Genomic DNA, 19,176 nt, shown 5'->3' with positions numbered 1-19,176 from the left:
CACTCATTTGTAGGGGTGTCAGCGGAATCGATACCGGCGAGTTACTGTTATTGAAAGCTCAGTGTGCGTTTTACATGAATTATCTCGGCAAACCGTTGCTGTGATGCATGTGCTATTGATTATCTCAGTTTAATGAAGAAACCCGTTTCAGAGGTTAAACCACATGCCCAAGTCTGAGGGTAGCACGTGGCGGAGCAATGGCTTCAGACCAGACCGCGTCTCTTACTCCGAGGTGCCTTAGAGAGCTTCTCCACGCCCCTTAGAGGGGCTGTTATGCCCAAAATGTCACTCCAGGCAGATGTTGGCACAAAGGGTCTGAACCTTTTTTTTTCCCCCTGCCGGGTTGAGCCAGCGAGCTCTCTGGATGACAGACACGCCGTCCCTTCTCTGGGCTCCCCAGCACTCAGGCTGTGTGGTACCAGCGGGGCTGGGGCAGCAGGGGGCGCTCTCCTGCCACGAGAGGCCAAGCAGTGAGGCCCCGCTCTAGGCTGGAGAGACTGCCTGGCTGCCAGCTCCTGTGTCCTTGGAGCTGGCTGCTCCCGTGGCTAGCAAAGCTTCTTCGCAGAATCAGGAGATTCTGGGGAGTTCCATGGAAAACCTAGGCTCTGGGGGAAGGGTTTTGGGTCATGTGGAGATAGAGGTAGGAGGTCCCAGCTCTGGGGTTTGGGGCTGACATTAAAATAGGTGTGGAGTGGGGAGGGAGGGGAGCTCAAAGAGCGGCACCAAGCTGAAGGCCTGGCCTCTGCCAGGGATCCTGGGTACTGTGTGCCTAGCTCAGGCCTGGGAAGGGGTGTGGAGGATCTGAGGTCAGGCAGGCACTCAACAAACATCCGCTTTTCTTTTGAAGTTCCTGCCTGAACTGGTTTCTTTCTAGGACTCCAGCTACCGGTACCAACTGAAATACGGATTTCTGGTTGGAAAAAACCAGGAACACAGCAAAGAGAGATAAGCACTGTGGCTTTGGAGCAAAGGACACTGAAGCGGGTGGTGTCAGCCAGTGCCCGCCCTCCTCTACTTCCCCAAGACACCGCTGGCCATTTGCTTCAACTGTCCCTAGGGAAGGCCAGGAGCAAAGGGCAGCCTTGTGATGGGCGCCCGCCCGAGTCCTGGTGCCACCACAGCTGTCAGCTGCACGTGCCTGCTCCAGGCCTGGCCAGAGGCACTCTGGCCACAGAGGGAGAGCAGGGACACAGTTGCTTCTGCTGGGAGCTCAGCGGCCTGCGTTTCTCGGGCCAGGAAGCAAAGCTGTGAGGGAGCTGGAAGGGCCAGAGCGCCCCCACCCTCTCAAGCGTCCAGATTTGACTCAGCTGTGTCAGATTTGACCCCTGTGTCCTGGTGGCCTGTCCCCATGCTTCCTGATTAAGTCTGGCTCTTTTGGGGTGATTACAACCTGGATTTCCAAAGGTGGCTCTGGGTGGCAGGGAGCAGCCAGTGTCCTGGAGTGGACCCAGATAAAAACCTAGTTCTTGATTTGGGAACGAGGAGCTCCCCTCCAGTGGTCTGCTAATGTGTTCTCAGCATCAAGGGGTGTAGCAATCCCCCCTACCCTGAAGATTCTCTGAATCCTTTTGGTTGGTTTTGTTTGCCTCTTGACTCGAGACAAGACCTCACGATGAAGCCCGGGCTAGCCTTGGGTGTGAGGTCCCTGTGCTCTAGCCCTGCAAGGTGCTGGGATCCAGAACTGGGCAGGCTCCTTACCCCTTGGAAGCAGCCGTCCGCACTGTCCAGAGCTGGCTCCATCCACTCTTCACCAGCTTGGAAGAGCGGCACTTCTTGTGGACGAGACGCACGGAAATGTGAAGATCAGCTGTGCAGCAAGTGTCAGTCACCTAGTGAGTGTAAAAAAACGGGGTCCCAAGCCGGGCAGGGTGGTGCTAATCCTAGCATTCAGGGAGGCAGAGGTAGGCAGGATCCCTGTGAGTTCAAGGCCAGCCGGGTCTACAGAGAGAGTACAGGACAGCCAAGGCTACACAGAGAAACCCCATCTTAAAAACAAACAAAAAAACCAAACCAGAAAAGAAGCAGAGGCCTGGAGGGGCTTGTCCTGGAGCTGAAGAGATGCAGCCCTAATACATGGGAGTCCAAGACGGTGGGGAGGCAGTTTCGGTGCCAAGAGATGTTCTTGGTATGTCTGTGATGGGTCGTGAAATGCATGGCCCCACCAGTGGCTGATGTCCTGAGGAGGAAAAGGCTTCAAGCCTGCCTGGCGCAAGAGGCCTGCCCTGGTAAGGTGGGCAGGGGAGGGACACTGTATTCCAGCCGTTCCTCGAAGGCTGAATGAGTCAGACTCTAGGGAGGGGAGGGGGAAAGCAGTGCCCTGTTGTGTTTCGAAAACGTACAAGACCTGCCGCTCTTTCCGAATGATTCCAGGTCACCGCTCCTCACGTCACCACCAGGGTGCCCAGAACAGATTGTTGTATGAGCGGAAATGACATCTGTGGGCACCTGCTGTGCACGGGGTGTTTTAGAGACGTTTCTGATCTCTTCCAGCAGTGCCTCCCGAAACAGCGTCCTCCACCCTCCTCTGTGTTGAGGCAAATGGGATGCCAAAAGCGAACATGTCTGGGTGATGCTCAGGTGGTCGAGTCAAGGCGAATCAGGCTTTTAGGTCTGCTCCAGCCGACTAAAAGCTGAAGGCTGAGATCTACAGACCGGCCCCAGCTATGGCCCCCTTTAAAGGCTGCCCGTTCCCGAGACTTCAAGCAACTCCTTTGCCAAGGGAGTCCAGACTATTGCACAGGCCGAGGACCGGATTCCACATTATTTTGTGTTTTGTTTAAAAAGGCTTTTTTTTTTTCTGTCCGTTTTTACTGCTTTTAAATTCTGTGTGTACCTGTGTGTGGGTGAGTGCTCATGAGAGGAGGTGCCTGCAGAGCCCAGGAGGAGGGGTCAGTTTATCTGGAGCTGGAGTTATAGGGAGTGATGGGCTGCTTGGTGGAGGTGCTGGGACCTAATTTGAGCCCTCTGTAAGATCAGTATACACACTTAGTTGCTGAATCTTCTTGCCAGTCTTCCTCCCACACTCTTCTTCTTCTTTTTTTACCAGTCTCTTTTAAAAAATTATTTTAAAATTATGTGTCTAGTCATGTATACCGGCACCCGTGCAGATGCTGGGGTCACAAAGGAGGCATTGGATTTGGGAGTCAGAATTCCACACAGTTGTGTGCTGGGTGCTGGGGATTGAATTTAGGTCCTCCGTAAGAGCAGAGGATTTGCTCTTAACCACTGAGGCAACCCTCCCACCCCTCCCCGCCTCCAGGTAATGGAGGAGATGGCCAAATAAATACTGATGCTGCTAAGAGGAACCTATGTTGTGGCTGAGCGTGCCTGGAGCTTTCAGAACTGGTGGACGGTCCGAGAAGAGGAAAGCTTTCAGGAGGCAGGGAGCCTAGCCACCCAAGGGTCCCTGGAGAAAATGAGGGATTTCACACTTCCCAGCTTGCTTCTCTACTCTTGGCCCTCGACCCCCTCCTTCTGAAGATGCTCATGGGATTCTGACACGGTGTCCAACTCCAGAAGCAGAGAAAGCGGGGTGTGGGGAGAGGCCCGCTCTGCAAACTCCTACCCCCCAGGTTCTCGGTGGAGGAGGACCGTACAGGGCCCGGGGTGGCTTGAGCTGTGGTCTGTAGCTCCAGACCCCTTTGCTTTCCTGACCCTCTGGATGAGGCGATTAACGCCTGCTTCCTGTTCTGTCTTCATGGCATCAGGGATCCACTTGGCACCTGTATCAGTCTATTCTGGCTTCAAGAAGATCGTGCCACAGACATTGCTCTCTCGGCTGGGAAAGCCGAAGAGTTCAAGATCGAGAGATTCGGTGTCCCTCCAAGGCCAGCTTCCTAGTTTATCCACAGCTGTCTTCTCACCATGTCCTTCCATGCCTGAAGGAAAAAGGAGTCTCATTTGGGGTCTCATTCACAGGGACACTTTCATAGGGCTCTACCAAAGGCCTGCTTCCTGATACTGTCACATCATGGATCAGGATTGTAAAGGAGGCGGGGCGGGAGGCGTAAATATTCAGTCGCCGACAACACCCTTCAAAAGCCCGTAGGATTCAAAGTGATACGTGGATTCTTCATCATGGAACTAAAACACGTTCTGGAAGGAAACACAAGAAAGAGGAAGTATGTGGGTGTCAAAACCACAATGTGAACACCTGCTTCCCCTCAGATAACTGCTGTGAATTTGGGGGGTGATCTGATCAAAATGTTAGTGTGTTAGCTTAGTGACTTCGGTGCACATGTCTACGTGCCTGCAGCCCATTCCCTCGCTTGGATCTCCTCAACCCCCAAACCCTCTGTAGACGTCCTTTTAACTTCCCTGTGCTAGGATATCCGGTAGCCTCGGCCTAATTGCGGTAACCCCTGTCGAGCTGCCACCTCAGCGGCTCTAGATTCTAGATCGCGCTACGAAGGACGTGTTTGCTTATAAAGATCTTTTGACATTTTAGTTTATAACTCAGGTAGGTTGCCAGAAGTGGAATGAGGAGGGCAAGAGTCTAAGGCTCTTAGTATGTTTTTCCAAATTGCTTTCCAAATGGGTTGGATTAATTTGTATCTTATTAGGAATCTGTGAGAACATTAAGCATGGCACACGCAATCAATATTTTCTTTCATCTGCCCCCGTCTACTCTCCTTGTTAAATGAAGCTTTGTGGGTAAGAATTGCCTTTGAGTGTCTCTCTCCTGCTCCCCTTCTTTTCTGCGAGTCTTTCCTGTGCCCCAATACACATCTGTACAGTACATTTGAAATATGGTGCCCACTGATACACACACACACACACACATATTATATATACATATATATATAATTTTCCTTCTCTTGTAGAAAAGCTTGCATAATTTCTGTGAAGAGCCAGGTGGCAGGAATGTTAGGCTTTTTTCAAATCTGTGCTCCAGCTAGTGAAATGAACCCTGCTGTTGTAGCACAAAACAGCACAGGCATGAGGGCAGCTGTGTGCCTCTACTCTAATCTTCTCCTTGAGCGTCAGGACCCTGGCTAAGACTCCCAGGTGACAGCACAGCTTCCAGCCCCCCTTTCGGCTAGTTTTTATCAGTGAGTTATGAATGAAAGCACTTTGCCTATTTCTGTTTCCCCACTGCTTGGAATGCATACACAATGTCTGGAGCCCCAGCAGCCATGATGGAGCCGATCTACAGAAAAGCCATGTGCTGAGGCTCGTGGAATAAAACCAGGAATGTGGCTGCCTTATTCAGAACTCTTTTTTTTTTCTTTCTTTTAAGATGAGAGAGAAATAAATCTCAATCTTGTTCAAGCCATATCGACCAGGTCTCCTTCACAGGAAGATAAATGCAGTTCCTGAGTGTGAAAGCCTCAGAGGGAGCCGGAGCGCAGAGGGCACATGAGCTTTGCTAGGAGAGGTCCATCTGGTTGGGCCCAGATATGGCTCCGAACTCGGCCCCCACCTTCTAACCCGAGGCCCCAGATGCAATGGGAGGGAAAGACTGATACGTGTGCCAAGGGCTGAACATCAGCGGGACCCAAGGAGAAGGGAGGACATGAGTCAGAAGGAGGGTTCTCCTTACTGACATTGAAACGATGGCTACAGGAGGCTTAGCTGTGGATTCAGAACAGGTGAGACAGCATGACCACTGGAGCCCTGTGGGTTGACTGGCCCCTCATCAGGAGCTTCTGAATGGTGACCTGCACGCACTCTCCTTCCACTGGCCCGTGTACTGTGAGTTCCCTAACAGCACTACGACAGGGGTGAGTAGCCAGCTGAGGCCCAAGGGGATCTGTGCCACTGTCCAGTGAGTGAGCCGCTGGCCAGATCTGACCTCGGGCTCCGGTTTATGGAGTGAAGCTGGCCCACTGGACACTTGGTTCTAGGCTGATTGTCTCTTTTAGGTGGAACAAATCTGCATCTGCTGCAAACTCCATCCCCTCATCTCCATGAATGAAATGACAATGGAAAGAAGGTCTCATGGGGCTGGAGAGGTGGCTCTGTGGTTCTGAGCTCTTGCTGTTCTTGCAGAGGACCCAAGTTTGGTTCCCAGCACCCACATAATGGCCCAGAACTGTCTGTAGCTCCAGTTTCAGGGGATCTGATGCCTGCTTCTGGCCTCTGTGGGCGCTGCACACGCATGGTGCAATGCATACATGCAATACATTATTACATATGTACATCATACATACATACATGCATACAAACATACAGGCAAAACACTCATACACACAAAATAAATAACTCTAAAAAATAATAATAAAAGAAAGCCTCTCTAGCCATGTGTGGTGAGTCGTGTCTGTAATTCCAGCGCTCGAGAGACTGAGGCAAGAGGGTCATGAATTAGATGCCTTCCTGGGCTGTAGCATGTGTCCCCCCTGAGGCCCACCCCCACCCCCACCCCTGCACCATGTCCACGTGTGGCAAAGGAGGAACTCCTCTGCTCCGTTGGAGCTTTGATTTGCCATTCCACCAGGGGAGCTACAGGTACATCCCCTATTGACTCAAAAAATGGTTCTCTGAGGTGCGGAGGTCCAGGAGCGTGCTGTCTGAGGCCAGGTGGTGCAGAGTGAGGCTCGCTGGAAGCCCATTCTGTGGAGGACAAGGCCTCAGAGGAAGGCCTGGCTCTGAACAGATGCTGAGGGAAGAGTCCTCCGAAAGCCTCTGGAAGAGGCCAGCACCTGCGTAACCTTGAGAGAAAGTCACCACGGGAGGCTTCCCACTGTGTCCTCATCCCGAGGAGGGTTGCATCGGCTCCAAGGTTCCCCTCAGACGACTCCCTATCAAGGTAATCTGCAGATTTCCCTCCAGTCAGCATCTCCGGCTGCAAAGATAATGTAGGTATTTTCAGTCAGCCCAGAGGCAGAAAGATAAGGGGCAGAGGAGCTGGAGAGAACTCGATTGAATGACCAAGATAAATTTATTGTACCACAGGAAATCGAAATGCAAAAATCAGGATTGGGAACAACTGAAATATTTAAAAAGACAGAGCGAAAAAGGGGTGGGCAAGCTTACCCCTTCCTCCCCTGAGCTCGTGAATATTGTAAAAGATAATTGGGTACAGAAAGGACCAGAATAGAAACTAGCCATTAAGGGAGACAGAATGACAGGGTCTGGATTACAAATGGGAATATAATTAAGGAAGGAGAAGAAGTGAGAAGGGTTTGGGGTTGGTCTCCTTGGCCTCTGGTTTCACTTGGATGAGGGCCAAGGGAGCAGGCCTGTCTGTGCTGTGGGAGCCCTTTTTCTTATCCTCTCTCTGGAGTCTGTGAGCAGAGAGGAGTTGCTATGTTCTTGGGTGGTAAGGCCTGAGGACTGTGGGTTAGACTGCCCCATTGGCTTGGCTGCTATGAGTAAGAGCCACAAGAACGTAAGAAGTTTGGGTCGTGTAGGAGTTTGCTTCTCTCATGTGTAACAGTTTGAGCTGAGTTTTCCACCCGAGATCCTTCCAGCATCCCAAAGTGCTGTCATCAAGGGCTGAGGCTGAGCTGCCGTGGCTCCAGCTAACTAGAAAGTGACAGAGCCTAGAGAAAACACAGCCACACGTCCCAAGGCTCCTGGCTCAGACATGATACCCTCTCACTTCCATTCACATTCTTTCAGGAACCTCTTAGTTATACTGCATCCATTAGCTACAGGGGCACCTGGGAAATGTAGTTTTTGCTACCTTCTCAGGAAGATGGGACTAGGATCTTGGAGGATGAACAGTGTTGAAGACCATAAAGGACTAATTGGAATCAAGGGCTAGAATGGCTGGGGTGCTGGTGGGCAGCTGACCGTGAGACCCCAGTCTTGGAGAGAGCTGCCCATGGCTCCGCATGGGTTTCTGCCCGCTTCCAGGGAGGTCAGCTGCAGACCTCCATCAGGACCGGTGGGGTCTTGACATCGTTCTTGGTGATGCATCTCTTGGCATGTCCTTGCAAGCGATCAGCCCCCACCTGTCTCCTCTGTGCAACCCAGGCTGCAGGAGGAGAAAAATGCCTGTTTCCTCTGATCACCAACGGCAGCAGCTTCTTGGCAGAAGTCTCCCTCTCTCCCCTCTCAAACTGAGAGGGAAATCAGGGACACAAGGGGGGCATGTTAAGCAATCAGCGGCTAATGGAAGGAGTAACCCTTCAGGATTGGACATTCAGGCTCAGGTAGGAAGTGAAGAAGCATGAAGCACAGGCCACTGGTTGCAATCAGCAGCAAGGCAGGGGGCTCTTTCTCAGAGCAATGGGAGTGGGGAGTAGAGGTTCCATCCATCAGGCTCTGTCAGCTTAGTCCTCATCTGCTCTTCTTCTTAAGGGCCTGGATTATATGTATGCTAATTGCTAGCCACTGGCACGATTTCCAGAGTTCATAGCTTAGGCTCAGTCTCCACAATGTCCTTTTTTTCCTCCCATTGTGGTCACCTCTGCAATCAAAACAACCTACCTTGACAGGGGCTGGCTGCTGGGCGGGACAGATCTGACCATTTCTGCTCACTTTCATTTTTAAGGGCAAAAACCTATGCAGAAAACCTTTCAGTGATCCACAGGCCACGAGTGTTGCTTACCTACTAACACCCAACCTGTCCGTCATCAGCCTGCCAGTTCTTTTTAAACAACGAAACCATTTTCTTTCCTCAGATGTAAAACAAGGCCTCAGAGACCTTGTCAAGAGACCCGAGCTCTCTTAGGGTCTCTCGAAGAGCTGCTGTAAACACTGCTGTCCCCAAGACCTCTTCCTGGTGTGCTCTGGAAGCAGGCTGCATGCTTGTTCCTCAGGAACAGGCAAGAGAGGATGTGTTCATTAGAGGGTTGTGTTAGAGTCCTAAACATTGGCAGTTCTGTTGGGTCTTCTGGGGGGGGGTTGGTTTCTGGATCTCACTCTTTGGGCTGTCCAAGGGACATCAGAGCTCTCCACTGGCCTTGTTTTGGCTCATCACTTTAGTTTTATTTAGATACAATACCTTAAGAAACCTACTTTTTGTTTCCCAAGAGTCCACCTCATTTCCTTCTTTTCTGGGTTCCTGCCAGGACACTTTCTCATCAAGATCCACGCTTTCAAATGTTGCACCTTCTCCATAAGTCATGCTGTACACACACACACACACACACACACACACACACCACATACAAACTGGGAAATATATAATATTTAGATGGCTGAATGTGACTGGGCTGGGCTTCAAAGAAGGCATCCATAGTCCCTCCTCAGTCCTGTCACATTGGCTCTGTGGATTCAGGGTTCCCGTCTCTTGCTTTCTGAACATCCTCAAGTATTAAATGAGAGCCTCGTTTCTCTGGATAATAAAAATGCCAAGTCCCAGGCTCCCCTCAAGCTCTTATGATGTTTGTGGCTGCCCCTTCCCCTGTGTGTGTCTTGTGGGTATGGGGGTGTGGGCAGCCTTGTCTCTTTTCTCCCTTGTTTTCTCGTCTTCCTCCCCACCTTGGGAAGACAGGTTGCCTGTCCAAGGACACATTGTGTGTGTGTGCATGTAGGACAAAGGAACATTTTAACAGGCCAGCAAGGTGACAAGGATAATGCCGAGTGTATCCTAGCACGTGTTTCTCTTTTTGTTTTGGTGTATGTGTGTTCATATGGGTACACATACGTGCAGGTATGGTCATATGCATGTAAAGACAAAAGGTCAGCCTTGAGCGTCAACCCTTGGGAGCTGTCTATTTTGGTTTTTAAAATCCGTCTTTCGTTGGGATTTGACAATTAGGCTGGACTGGTTGGTCAGTGAGCCCCAGGGATTCACTTGTCTCCTCCTTCCCGGGGCCACCATACCTGGCTTTTCCTTTGGGGCTTTCTTGGGAGTTCTTAGGAGATCTCGTCAGAGCCCCTTCACCCCCAAGACTGTCCTTTGCCCAGATGTGGCAGCTTGTTCACAGCTTGGTTCTTCAGTTGTGGTCACTTCACTTTGCCATCAGGGAGCATACCTGACTCTGATGTCCACATCTGGTCTCTGGCGGAGGATGTGTATATCTGGTCCATGGAGGATTGTGTCGTACCCTTTCCCCACCAAACCCTGGGGGTGCAGCTCCCTGCTTTTCCCTGCTTCTGTCTCCCTCCATGCAAGCCACCTCAACAGTCTTCTCTTCTGAGTTTTAGGCAAGAGTCAGTTGTGGCTCTGCAGCCCCCCTTCAAGTTCCAGGAGAGAAGCCAAGTGCTCGGCATGGCCCTCATCCTCCCATCCCTGCATTCAGCTACGTGCTGTCTTTCCCAACATGTGTGTACCCACTCTCTTTAGCCCCGTTCATGCTTTCACGGCATTCTCTGTGATAGACAGGAGGCTAGTGATGGCCCGGTGCCAAGTGAACTGAAAATCCAGCCTGGGTGGCCCAGCAGCCTGTTCTTCTAAGCTCTTGATGCTGTCACTTGGATTTTGAGTGTGTTCCCAAGGGCTTATGTGATAAAATTTAATCTCTATCCAGTGGTGTTCGACAGTGAAGACTATCAGAGTTCAGTGTTCCGAGGCGGGGGTCTGTGGAGGGGTTAGGATTAGGGGAGGTCCCTGGAGGGAAACCAGGACTGACTATTGGTAATTTTATGAGAAGAAGAAAGACTAGAAGACATGCGGATGCAGCTCCCCTGTCCCTGTGGGACCCAGTGGTGTCTCAAGACTCTTCCTGCTTGAAAGCCACCAACAGACGCAGGGCATCAACATCTGACCTCCAGAACCACGGATTTAGGCAAACCTCTCTTCTTAATAAAGTTGCCCAGCCTCAAGCCTTTCGTCTTAGTAACATAAAACAGAGCAGTGCACCCATTATTTTGGGGCTTTAGTAGAAACACCGAAGCAAAAATCTCATCGCGATAGCCAGTAACAGTCTCAAAGTTCGTTTCAATGGAAGGTCACGACCCTTTGCAATATGCTTTGTTGCTCCTCCCATTCAGGAATGCAGCCTTGTTCTCTACCGATAGTGTGTAGGTTGGCTCCGAGCCTCGCTTTGCTCACACAGAACGGGACAAAGGGATCGGCTAGGCAACTTTGAGGCTCTCATATCCTTAGCTCCTCCCTTTTTCCTTGTTCGTTGCTGTGTGTGTGTGTTTTAAATTACTTACTTATCTGTTTGCTTGTTTATTTAAATTTGAGACAGAGTTTCATGTAGCCCAGGCTGGCCTTGATCTCTTGGTCTTCCAGGTTTGACCTCTGAAGTGCTGGGAGGTGCCACCGCCGCCCCGGCTTTGCCCCTTTCTCCTTTGCTGTCTTACAATGCTGTCTCAAGATGCAGCCAGGAAGCAGCACGGCTGAAGGACAAGCGGAGAAAGGCCCACCAACCACCACCTAACGCTGGAATCAACTGTACGAGGGAGGGCTTCTTGGCTCCCCAAGCCTGCCAACCCTCCTGCTGAGCGCAGCTGCAGCAGCCAGACCAAACAAAGCCAGCCTAGGAACGAGCCACTAGCCAACCGGAACGTGAAATAAAAGTTGTTTTCAGCCACAAATAGAATATGATAAATAATGAATGGGTATAGTAGTAAGCGTGTAAGTGCTGGGCGGCTTGTTGTGCCGCAGTGGGAACCTGAGGCAGGGGAATGTTAACAGCAGGGTTGGAGGGGTGGGGTGGAGTTGGGTGGAGCGGAGGGTGGTGGGAATAACCACTCAGGACCCTCACACAGACGCTTCTCAGCGTCTCCTTTTATCTTGTAAGTTTCATGTATACAGTGACCCTTCTGTATCCACCATTCAGATGGTGTAATCAGCATTTGCATCTACTCATTCACCAGTCTTTTTCAGTGTGTGTGTGCGTGTGTGCGTGTGTGCCTGCGTGTGTGTGTGTGTGTGTGTGTGTGTGTGTGTGTGCCACAGCACTCCTGGAGGTCAGAGGACAGCCTCAGGGGCTGGTCCTTGCCGTCCGCCTTGTTTGAGTCAGGGTCATTTCACTGCCACTTTTGAGAGCTTCCACCCCATCTTAGGAGGTCTGGGCTATGGGTATGCCTGGTCTACCTGGCTTTACGTGGGTCCTGGGGATTTGAACTCGCATCCTCACAATTGTGTGGGAAGCACTTTACCCACTAAGCCATGCATCCACCCCCTTTCCCACCCCACCCCCGTCTTCTCGTCTTTGGTACATTTCAAAACTGTAAACATCAGTCCCTTCACCCCCCAAACACATCAGCATCCTAGGCGTGATGTTTTCAGGAAGTGTGATATTATAATACCTAACGTGCAATTTTGTCCCCTGCTTTATTCAATTATCGTGATAGATGTTATGAGACTCTTCGGGAAATTTATTTTTAATGGTAGCTAATATACTAAGGAGATGCACTGCCATTTATTTTTCCATATTATGATTGTTGGATACTGACGATTTTTCTAGTCTCTCCTCTGCTATTATAAGCCACCCAGCAAGCACCCTCATTTCCAGGTAAAGGAAAAAGGCCAGAGGGCTTGAATGACTCATCCGATGTGCTCTGGGATAAGAGACAGTGTACAATTCTTGTTAAATAAAACATTTCTTTCCTCTTATGGGAGGGGATTAGATCACTGAAGAGCTTACCACCCTGGCGCTGGAGACAGCTAGCTTTTCTCTGTGGTTAGCTGCGTGCCCCGGATGGATTCCCACCGCCTCTCAATCTCCATCTCCTTCCCAGGACCTGGGAATTGTGAGTTTCATAGCTCAGAGTGTCAGGGTGCTCAGCACAAACGATGTTTTTGTCCACATCTGTAACGTTTTAACGTGTGTGTTGCCAGAGCAAGCGTGCCATGAAGTTTTAGAGGCAAAGCGATGTTTAGAAGCAAAGTGCACACCAGCGTGTCACTGTCACACGTGGGAGTAAAACTAAAGGAAGCCAGGTCTCCAAACAGCCCAGGAGCTAGGTATGTCACACACAGCTGACACACCATAGCTACCTTCCCAGGGAGCCCCACCCACCTGGTCCAGTTGTTTCTGACAGCTGTCTAGGCTGCTTAGTCAGGGAAGGCACATTTCTTATTGTTATAATTATTAAAATTGTGTGTGGTGTATACATGTATGTATGTGTGCATATGTGTGTGCTCGTGGTGTATACGTGCGTGCGTGCGTGCGTGTGTGTGTTTAGACGTGTGTGAAGGCTGGAGGCTAATTTTGAGCGCCGTTCTCAGGCATGCTGTCTCTTTTGAAACAGGCTCTCTCACCGGTCCAAAGCTCACCAACTATGGCTAATTTGCTGGCTAATGAGCTCCAGGGATCCATCCTCCTGTCTCTGCTTCCCCAGAACGGGGTTTCAATCATGCACAGTGTTCCAGGTTGGCCTTGAACTTTCAATACAGGTAAGGATGACCCAGAACTCTTGATCTTCCTGCCTCTACCTTCCAAGAAATCGGAATGTAGTCATATGTGGTACTTGCGATTGAACCCAGGGCTTTGTGCGTGTTAGGCAAGCACTCTACCAACTGAGCTACATCTCCAAGCCTAGCTGTTACTATATTTTGAGCCCTCCATACCAACAGAGACAAAACCAGACTGTAAACCGGCTTTTCGACCTTCGATAACATTTACTTTGGCCAGGAAAACAATGCTGCGTTTGGAGATTTTTGAAGTTGTCTCTGACAGTGATGTAAAAAAACAAAAAACAAAACAAAACAAAAAAACCCTATCCAAGGCATATAGGGTGGAGGGCCCCAGAGCAAATATCGGATGCTGTGGAAGAGAACACCTCAGGGTCAGAGCTGACGGTCTGTGTGTAAGCGTGGTCAGGTCATGAAACAGAGAGGCTAGGTGGAGAAACAAGGAGGTTAGAAAATGGGAGAAACTCGAACTCGGCAAAGGTAAGGGCTGGAGTCAGAGTGGGAGATGGCTTCCTCTGTGCTAAACTTGGAGGTGGATTGTGTGGGTAAGACAGAGAATCTCTTTAAGAAAGTCCAGGCAGGGGGCTGGAGAGATGGCTCAGTGGTTAAGAGCTCTGACTGCTCTTCCAGAGGTCCTGAGTTCAATTCCCAGCAACCACATGGTGGCTTATGACCATCTATACCTCCTACGCTGTCTTCTGGCATGCAGGTATACATACAGATGGAACATAATAAATAAATAAAATCTTTAAAAAAAAATAAAGAAAGTCCAGGCAAACCAGGTGTGGTGGTGCACACCTGTAATACCAGCACTCTGGGAGGCTGAGGCAGGAGGATCTCTGTGAGTTTGAGGACAGCCTGGTCTACAAAGTGAGTCCAGGACAGCCAAGACTACACAGAGAAACCCTGTCTCAAAAACAACAACAACAAGCAACAACAACAAACAACAAAAAAGTACAGGCAGACATAGCAGCGTGTACCCGTCACCCCAGCATATGGATGGCGGATGCAGGAGGATTGCAAGTTGGAACTCAGCCTTGCTTATTAGTGAGACCCTGTCTCAGAGAAGCCAAGGGCTGGCGAATGTAGCTCATGGGGCAGTACTTGCCTGGCATGAGCAAGACCTGGTGTTCTATCCTTAGCATTAGCAAAAGTGTATATGTAGTGTGTGTGTGTGTGTGTGTGTGTGTGTGTGTGTGTGTGTACACTATAGCAGTGAGAAACATATCACTTGCCTCTTGTACCTGGATTCTAATGATTCTTGACACTCTTATCAAGGCCGTTAACTTCATTTTGTAGTCATTATTGCCAGCCACAGCGACTTGAGCCTGGGGAAACAATGGTTCTTTTCGGGAGTCTCGAACCCTCCTCGGCAGTACACCTTGAATGGCTTGGGTGACGTATGGCTCTTCTTTACCCCCTTCATCCTGAATGCCACGGAAAGGAACATTCTGGGCTCCATTTTCCCTGCGGTGTTTCCACAGAGAGCAGAGAGGCCAGATGCCTCCTTTCTGTCAGCCCCCAAGGTAAGGGCGACACACTTGTTCTCCATCCTCTTCTTGCAAACAAGGGGTGGGGGAGATTCTGACAGGAGGCCAGGTAGGTACAGTCTCATGGTCAGGTCTACCTCACGTTCCACTCACAGGAAAGGTGGAGATGCCACCACCTTCTCAAACTGTGTGCCTCACTGGGCCAAGCCTGTCAGGACTGCCAAGACTGTGACAAACTAAACCCAAACCTTTGCAGAGATAATTACTGCTCTCAACTAAGATGTTTTCTTTCTTTCTTCCTTTCTTTTTTACCCAAATTATTCAGGGATCTGAGCAGCTCGGGGAGGGTAAAGTTAGGAAAGAGAGATCAATGAGAAGTGGCTGGCTGATGGCTAATGGCCTTTAGATTGGAGAGACTGGGTAAACAGATTTAGCCACTGATTCAACATATTAATTGTTTGTTAACCTTTGCCTAACCTTTAGGAAGCCTCTGGACGTGTGGATTTTAAACCCAGAGTACACTTGAGGTATTCCCATTTTTGCAAAGTGTTAAAACTCATTAACGTTCTGTTGAAGCTGGGCAGGAAAAGGGGGGGGTTGGAGGGACAAAGCATATCAAATAGAGGACTAATCAAGCAAATTAATGTATGCAGCAGGCTCTCTCCCAGGCTTGCAGAAATATTCATTTGTTACCTATATAAGCTATAATTACATAAAGCGCAAGCGATTGCCGGATGGAGTGTGATTTAAGGGTTGGGAGAGCAAACGTAATAACAATAGCGTGATGCTAATAGCCGCCATCACTCTAATAACACTGGCCCCTTGCTAACGCTCTCATTTAGGGACCTCAGAGCGTGTTAGCCACATTAATTAATCCTTTCACCCTAAGTCTTTTGAGTGTTGGTAGAACCATTAGCCCCTCTCACCTCAGGTGAGAGCAAAGGACAACAGAGCTGGGAAACTGAGGAAAGGCTGTGAAATTCCCCCTTTGTCACCCTGTTCCCCTGTCTCTGTGTCTGAGCCAGCTCCATGTGGGCAAATTGTGGGCTTGGTTCTGTGATGTTCAAATGAGAAGAACGGATTGTCATCTTTCAATACTGAAAGCATTGGACCATTTAACCAACGTTCCCCAGGAGGCTGTTCGCCAGGCTCAAGGTGAGTCGCTTCCAAACCTCCCCCAAAAGTCTTGCCTGATACCTCACGCCCTACAGAGGCAGGGGCTTGATTCTGTGGATCCCCTTAACCTTCTCCATTGTGCCACCCAGAACCGTTGTCTGGCTAAAACCCTGTGGACTGAAATGCCATTGTGTTTTGTCTTACATATTTTGTGGTGCCAGCTGACCAAGACTGCAGGTCTTCCTGTGAGCCTCAGACTGCCTTCCCCAGGGTTAGCAACCACTGTGCTTTGTGTTCCAGAGATGGACCCCCAGAGTCTTCTCCCAAAACGTGAAGGTCCTGACTTCCCTCTATCCAGTTGTCCCCACAGTCATTCATCTGGATGTCACTTCCTGCTTCTCTGAAGGAGCCAAACAAGGACTTGGCTGTCTTTGTGCCTTTAGCATGAATAGCCCCGATACCTGTCCGTGTAGAAGGATGTTCTGGCAAGGCTTGATGCCTCTCTCCTGTCATGCTCTCTCTCCTGTTCTCCACCTATAGCTGCATAATGCTGGGCTCAGCCTCTCTCACTGTCTTCAGGCGAGGGATGGACTGAGCCGGGGGCTTTGCTTGCCAGCACTTTATCAACCGAGCTATGTATGTCTCTCTCTCTCTCAGCCTCTCTCTGGCTATGTGATTTCTGGCTCCGGCTTTCGCTCCTTTCAGCTGCAGTTCTTAGCTCCCAGGTCACAAACGAAGAGACAAGGAAACGCTTCTCCTACCCCCACACATGGCAGCGGTGGAGGCATTGCTGCTAACCTACTCTCTGGCCCTCAAAATGACAATCCCTCCGTCTCCTGGAGAGGGGTGGCTTTTAGACCCTCAAGGAACTTTCCCCAAGAAAGTAGCTATTGCCCATCCTGTGGGGAATGCCAACCAGCCCATCTATAATGGTTCTAATTCTCCCCCTCCTTTCAGCCACCAAACTGAGACCTCCTATTCACACAGCCAACCATCACCACTTTGAATTTCTATCCCCTTTCCTGTGTGTGTGTGTGTGTGTGTGTGTGAGGGAAACAGGGTCTTACTAGGTAGCCCAAGCTGGCACTAGAACTATACAGCCTAGACTGGCCTCCAACTCATGATTCCCCCGGCTTCAGCCTCTGGATCATGCTCTATATCAGAACCAAGACAACTATAAAGCCACACACACAAAAACCTTACAAACAAAAACATGAAATGATATGAAGACAAACAAATGAAAATGTAAAACCAAGCAATCAATCAAACAGCAACAACAAAAAGGGAAGAACAAAGGGGGGAAAAAACCCTACAGAAGTAAAAAAGAATCACACCTTACAAGCTTCTGGTTTGAGTATAAACTGTCCCTCACAGGCTTTTGTGTTGAATGCTTGATTTCCAGCTAGTGACATTGTTTTGGAAGACAGAACTAGCTGATCACATTGGAAGACAGAACTAGCTGATCACATTTCCAACTGCACACACAGGAAACACAGAGAGAACAGGACGTGACCTGATGCTATTAAACCCTCAAAGCTCACCACTAACAGACAAGGCTCCACCTCCTATAGCGTCCACAACCTTCTCAAACAGTACCACCAACTGGAGACCAACTTTTATTATACATGAGCCTATGGGGGCATTTCTCATCCAAACCACTGTACCCACTCAGCAACTGTCCCTCACACCTACCAAATCCTGGATTTCCCCTCTGTCCCTGAATCTCCAGTCTTCACCAACCCAGCCTGACCCTAGCACACATGCATCCTAAGATTGCAGCCTTATCCTAACCACAAAGGTTTAGAACTATGCCTCCTCTCACCTTGATGCCACCAGCCACGAGCAAGTGGAGTTTGAAATGTACCTGGTTCTCACTGAGACACACAGTAAGAGTCAAACTTAGCATAAAAAGGAAGAACATAAAACGTCTCAGCAATTTTATATAAATTATACGGCTAAATGATATTTTAGACACCTTGGGCTAAATAAAATTTATTAATTTCACCGGTTTCTTTTTCATCTTTAGATGGGCATTAAAGGCTTTTAAGTTATGTAAAGGTTAACCTTGTGCTTCTCTCGAGCATTGGACTAGAAACTCAGAATTCTACTCTCTCTGGCATGCTCACTTGCTGGGCATCTCAGAATCCTCCCACTCTAAGTTTCCTAGAAGAGATGCTAAGGGCCTGTGTGCATCTCTTTCGGTGCCCTGGAGGTCCTCACCAATAGGTTTACCCTACTATCCCAGATTGAATTCCGCGCCCCTCTTTTCATCTTCAACAGTAAACATGCTGGCTCTTCCAGCCCGCCTCTGTCTGAGAGCTGATAGCTCTGCTGATGCACCTAGCCTATCATTAATTTGGGGACAAAAAGGTATGCCATGTGAGAACAAAGCCCCATGATAGCCAAAGACCCTTTTCGCCTAGAAATCCTACCTTGGAGAGGTCTCTTCAAGAGAGGTACCTTGTGTCGTCAATTCTCTCCATCACTGCCAAAGGGCAAGGGGACCTCTCATCTTCCACTGGCCAGAGTTCAGCTCCTCTCCCTGTTATCTGAGTGACAAGGACAGATAATAATGAGGCTCTACCTGACCTGTTCAGTTTCTCACCCAGCTTGGTTCACCGGACTGTTTGGGACTTTCTGTTGGTCTCACTCTTGCGATTTAACTTAGGGACACTTGGTCTAGATTCTAGACCAGGAATGACATTAACCTGTCTTGTTTATTGAGTGCTGAGTGTGTGTGTCAGACACTGGACTCTCCCCTGTGTATCATCCACCCCAAGGGGTAGGTCCTAGGACCACTCCCAGCCTACCCCAGAGGAAGCTGAAGCTTAGAAAATGGCAGAATTTTGCCTGAAATGAGAGACAGACAGACAGACAGAGCTGGGACTCAGGCCTGATCAGACTTCAAAGGACAAGGCTGTCAAGTGTATATTTGAAACTTGAAATCCTGTGAATGGTGAGCAGACATTTTTCCTTCCAAAATTTAACAACCGCCTGTTAGGATGTCTCCCTGCAGTCCTCTTCCTGCTATCCCCTTTGACTACGTCTTCTGCTTCGTTTTGTAGCCTTGGGGCTTGAACCCACAGCCTCACACACGCCAGGCAAGCACTCTACCCCTGAGCTACAGTCTCAGCCCTGCCCGTGCATTACACTATATGTTAACTCGCAGACCAACGTTTATATCTTTAACTGTGTTTTGTTGTTGTTGTTACACACATGTTGTCATGTTATGTTCATTGCTTTTAGATGTTATCTCCCCCGACTTAAAGATCTTTCTGTATCGGTAGGTATGGGTCGACTTAGTCATTATCTTCTACCTGTTAAGCACGTGCTTACATCACTGAGCCACATTCCCAGCCCATTTGA

General features: G+C 49.6%; 1 long non-coding RNA gene across 1 annotated transcript; it reads left to right on the top strand.

The window, feature by feature from the left end:
- Positions 1–498: 498 nt before the first annotated feature.
- LOC132655176 (uncharacterized) lies at positions 499–4,291 on the top strand. Its single transcript, XR_009592851.1, has 3 exons — positions 499–640; positions 875–1,832; positions 2,491–4,291. It is a non-coding gene; the product is annotated as an uncharacterized LOC132655176 (long non-coding RNA).
- Positions 4,292–19,176: the final 14,885 nt, after the last annotated feature.

The sequence above is a fragment of the Meriones unguiculatus genome, chromosome 7 (genome assembly GCF_030254825.1).
Source record: "Meriones unguiculatus strain TT.TT164.6M chromosome 7, Bangor_MerUng_6.1, whole genome shotgun sequence".
Taxonomy (NCBI): domain Eukaryota; kingdom Metazoa; phylum Chordata; class Mammalia; order Rodentia; family Muridae; genus Meriones; species Meriones unguiculatus.
This window is presented reverse-complemented; position numbering and strand designations above follow the sequence as displayed.